Here is a 5,413-nt window from a genome sequence, read left to right on the forward strand (position 1 = left end):
TTGTCTGTGGTATTCCGAGTAGGATCTGGGAAGGGATGGCTGTGACGAGCTTCAAACTCGCGAGTGCTGGGCGTAGTGACAGACGCAAAAGGATTACTGAATCCTATTCCAGCAGGATCGAGAACCGACAGATGATTAGCCGTGCGGTGACAGCGCATTTTGGACCATTTTCACTGAGAGGATGGGATGTAACCATTGACAATGTTGATGCCCAACATCAAGCTTGCCATGGAAAGGAGTATGAAGGATTGGATGAAAGCAGTAGGAAAGCGGAGATTTAGAAGGAACTAAGCATCTCTATACGCTTATCTGAAATTCTCACCAATGAATTACATAAGTATCTCTATCTTTATTTTACGTTTTATTTATCTTTTAATTATTAAAACTCTATAACCATTTGAATCCGCCTGACTGAGATTTGCAAGATGACCATAGCTTGCTTCAAGCCGACAATCTCCGTGGGATCGACCCTTACTCACGTAAGGTTTATTACTTGGACGATCCAGTGCACTTGCTGGTTAGTTGTGCGAAGTTGTGACAAAGAACTAAGATTATGAACATGCGTACAAAGTTTTTAGCGCCGTTACCAAGGAATGAACAATCACGATTTCATGCACCAAGTTTCTGGCGCCGTTGCCGGGGATTGTTCGAGTTTGGACAACTGACGGTTCATCTTGTTGCTCAGATTAGGTAATTTTATTTTAATTTTAAGTTTTTGTATTTACTCTTTTTATTTTCAAAAATTTTCAAAAAAATTTCAAAAAAAAATTATTTTTTCAAAAAAAATAAATTATTCTATGACTTCAGAATTTTTAAGAATGAATTCTAGAGTTTCTTCATGATCTGTTGAAGCCTGGCTGGCTGTAAAGCCATGTCTAAATTCTTTTGGACTGAGGCTTCCTCTTCACATGCTTGAACTATGTATGCTGAAGCTTGGCTGGCCATTGGCCATGTCTAGTGTTTTGGACCGAAGTTTTCACTGAAAGCTTGGCTGGCTAGTGAGCCATGTCTAATTCCTGGACCAGAGCTTTAGACTAACATTGCATGATTCCTTGAATTCTCATTAAAAATTTTGAAATCCTTATTTTTCTTTTTCTAATTAATTTTCGAAAAAAATCCAAAAAAATTAATAAAATCATAAAACTAAAAAAATATTTTGTGTTTCTTGTTTGAGTCTAGAGTCAAGTTTTAAAATTGGTGTCAATTGCATCTTTTTAATTTTCTAAAAATTTTTTTCAAAAATTTCATGCATGGTGTTCTTCATGATCTTCAAGTTGTTCTTGATAAGTCCTCTTGTTTGATCTTTAATTTTTCTTGTTTTGTGTCTTTTCTTATTTTTCATATGCATTTTAGAATTATTAGAGCCTAAATATTGAAAATTTCTAAGTTTGGTGTCTTGTATGTGTTTCTTTTCTTAAAAATTTTCAAAAATAAGTTCTTGATGTTCATCTTGATCTTCAAAGTGTTCTTGGTGTTCATCTTGACATTCAAAGTGTTCTTGCATGCATTGTGTGTTTTGATTCATAATTTTCATGTTTTGAGTCTTTCCATTGTTTTTCTCTTTCATCATAAAAAAAATTCAAAAATAAAAAAAAAATATCTTTCCCTTTTTATATCATAAATTTTCGAAAATTTGAGTTGACTTTTTCAAAAATTTTTAAAATCTAGTTGTTTCTTATGAGTCAAATCAAATTTTCAATTTAAAATTTCTATCTTTTTCAAATTTTTTTCAAAAAAAATCAAATCTTTTTCATTTTTTTTCATAATTTCGAAATTTTCAAACTTTAGTTTCAAAATCTTTTTTCCTATTTCTATTTCATATTTTCGAAATTAATGCTAACAATTAATGTGATTGATTCAAAAAAATTTTTAAGTTTGTTACTTGCCTAGTAAGAAAGGTTCAATCTTTAAATTTTAAAATCATATCTTTTTGTTTCTTGTTAGTCAAGTAATCAACTTTAATTTTCAAAATCAAATCTTTTTAAATTTCTTTTTCAAATCTTTTTCAAAATAAATTTCAATCACATCTTTTTCAAAATCAATTTCAAAATCTTTTCTAACTTCTTATCTTTTCAAAATTGATTTTCAAATTGTTTTCAATTAATCTTATCTTTTTTGTTTGATTCTTATCTTTTTCAAAACTACTTAACTAATTTTCTCTCTCTAATTTTCGAAAATCACTAACCTCTTTTTCAAAATTTCTTTTCATTAACTAATTGTTTTAAATTTTAATTTAACTTAATTTCATTTTTCTTCTTAAAATTTTTGAATTTTAACTTTAATTTTTATTTTTGTTTTCGAATTCTTCCATCTCTCATCTCCTACTAATTATTTATTTATCTACTAACACTTCTCTTCTACGCATAATTCGAACCCCATCTTCTTCCCTGCGTTTGAGTTCTTCTCTTCTCTTCCTTTTATTCTTCTTTTCTTATACTTACCTAAGGAATCTCTATACTGTGACATAGAGGATTCCATATTTTCTTTTGTGTTCTCTTCTTTTTCACATGAGCAGGAACAAGGATAAGAACATTCTTGTTGAAGCTGATCCTGAACCTGAAAGGACTCTGAAGAGGAAGCTAAGGGAAGCTAAAGCACAACTCTCTGGAGAAAATCTAACAGAAATTTTCGAAAAAGAAGGAGACATGGCCAAAAATAATAACAATGCAAGGAAGATGCTTGGTGACTTTACTGCACCAAATTCCAACTTACATGGAAGAAGCATCTCAATCCCTGCCATTGGAACAAACAATTTTGAGCTAAAGCCTCAATTAGTTTCTCTGATGCAACAGAATTGCAAGTTTCATGGACTTCCATCAGAAGATCCTTTTCAGTTCTTAACTGAATTCTTGCAGATCTGTGATATTGTTAAGACCAATGGGGTTGATCCCGAGGTCTAAAGGCTTATGCTTTTCCCGTTTGCTGTAAGAGACAAAGCTAGAATATGGTTGGACTCTCAACCTAAAGATAGCCTGAACTCTTGGGATAAGCTGGTCACGACTTTCTTAGCCAAGTTCTTTCCTCCTCAAAAGCTTAGCAAGCTTAGAGTGGATGTTCAAACCTTCAAACAGAAAGAAGGTGAATCCCTCTATGAAGCTTGGGAGAGATATAAGCAACTGACCAAAAAGTGTCCTTCTGACATGCTTTCAGAATGGACCATCCTGGATATATTCTGTGATGGTCTGTCTGAATTATCTAAGATGTCATTGGACCATTCTGTAGGTGGATCCATTCACCTAAAGAAAACGCCTGCAGAAGCTCAGGAACTCATTGACATGGTTGTAAATAACCAGTTTATGTACACTTCTGAAAGGAATCCTGTGAGTAATGGGACACCTCAGAGGAAGGGAGTTCTTGAAATTGATGCTCTGAATGCCATATTGGCTCAGAACAAAATATTGACTCAACAAGTTAATATGATTTCTCAGAGTCTGAATGGATTGCAAGCTACATCCAACAGTACTAAAGAGGCATCTTCTGAAGAAGAAGCTTATGATCCTGAGAATCCTGCAATAGTAGAGGTGAATTACATAGGAGAACCCTATGGAAACACCTATAATCCCTCATGGAGAAATCATCCAAATTTCTCATGGAAGGATCAACAAAAGCCTCAACAAGGCTTTAATAATGGTAGAAGAAACAGGTTTAGCAATAGCAAGCCTTTTCCATCATCCACTCAGCAACAGACAGAGAATTCTGAGCAGAATCCATCTAGCTTAGCAAATATAGTCTCTGATCTATCTAAGGCCACTTTAAGTTTCATGAATGAAACAAGGTCCTCCATTAGAAATTTGGAGGCACAAGTGGGCCAACTGAGTAAAAGAGTCACTGAAATCCCTCCTAGTACTCTCCCAAGCAATACAGAAGAGAATTCAAAAAGAGAGTGCAAGGCCATTACCTTCCTTGGTGTGGCCGAACCCAAAGAGGAGGAAGAGGATGTGAATCCTAGTGAGGAAGACCTCCTGGGACGTTCACTGACCAATAAGGAGTTTCCCTTTGAGGAACCAAAGGAATCTGAGGCTCATCTAGAGACCATAGAGATTCCATTGAACCTCCTTTTACTATTCATGAGCTCTGATGACTATTCATCTTCTGAAGAAGATGAAGACATTGCTGAAGAGCAAGTTACTCAATATTTAGGAGCAATCATAAAGCTGAATGCCAAATTATTTGGTAATGAGACTTGGGAGGATGAACCTCCATTGCTCATCAAGTAACTAAATGCCTTGGTTCAGCAAACTCTACCTAAAAAGAAACAGGATCCTGGTAAATTCCTAATTCCCTGTAACATAGGCACCATGACCTTTGAGAAGGCTCTGTGTGACCTGGGGTCAAGAATAAACTTAATGTCACTCTCTGTAATAGAGAAACTAGGAATCTTTCAGGTACAGGATGCCAAGTTCTCATTAGAGATGGCAAAGAAATCCATGAAACAGGCTTATGGACTAGTAGAGGACGTGTTAGTAAAGGTTGAAGGCCTTTACATCCCTGCTGATTTCATAATCCTAGACATTGGGAAGGAATCCATCATCCTTGGAAGACCCTTCCTAGCCACAGCAAAAGCTGTGATTGATGTGGACAGAGGAGAGTTGGTCCTTCAACTGAATGAGGACAGCCTTGTGTTTAAAACTCAAGGATCTCCTTCTGTAACCATGGAGAGAAAGCATGAAAAGCTTCTCTCACTGCAGAGTCAACCAAAGCCCCCACAGTCAAACTCTAAGTTTGGTGTTGGGAGGTCCTAACAATGCTCTGAACATCTGTGAGGCTCTATGAGAGCTCACTGTCAAGCTATTGACTTTAAAGAAGCGCTTGTTGGGAGGCAATCCAATGTTATTTATTATATCTATTTATTTTCTATTGTTATTTTATGTTTTTTTTAGGTTGATGATCATGTGGAGTCACAAAAACTACCGAAAAATCAAAAACAGAATGAAAAATAGCAATAAAAATAGCACACCCTGGAGGAAGAGCACTCTGGCGTTTAAACGCCAGAAACAAGCATCTGTCTGGCGTTTAACGCTAGAAACAAGCACCAAGCTGGCGTTTAACGCCAGAAACAAGCATCAACCTGGCGTTAAACGCCAGAAACAAGCTACATTTCGGCATTTAACGCCAAAAACAGGTAGCAGTCCGGCGTTAAACGCCAGTATTGCATACAGAGGGTGTTTTGTACGCCTAATTGGAGCAGGGATGCTAAATTCTTGACCCCACTGGATCTGTGGACCCCACAGGATCCCCACCTACCCTACCTCTTCTTCTCTCCTCTTCACACCTTTTCATAAACCTCTTCCCCAAATACCCTTCACCAATCACTTCCATACCTCTTCCCCAAATGCCCTTAACCACTCACATCCATCCACTATTTCCCATAAACCCCACCTACCTCCAAAATTCAAATTCTTTTGCCTCCCAA

At 36.2% G+C, this 5,413-nt stretch overlaps 1 non-coding gene across 1 annotated transcript; it reads right to left on the minus strand.

The window, feature by feature from the left end:
• Positions 1-3,038: 3,038 nt before the first annotated feature.
• LOC148566849 (small nucleolar RNA R71) lies at positions 3,039-3,146 on the minus strand. The gene has a single exon (XR_015881687.1). It is a non-coding gene; the product is annotated as a small nucleolar RNA R71 (small nucleolar RNA).
• Positions 3,147-5,413: the final 2,267 nt, after the last annotated feature.

The sequence above is a fragment of the Arachis ipaensis genome, chromosome B4, assembly GCF_059453495.1.
Source record: "Arachis ipaensis isolate K30076 ecotype BB chromosome B4, ASM5945349v1, whole genome shotgun sequence".
Classification (NCBI taxonomy): domain Eukaryota; kingdom Viridiplantae; phylum Streptophyta; class Magnoliopsida; order Fabales; family Fabaceae; genus Arachis; species Arachis ipaensis.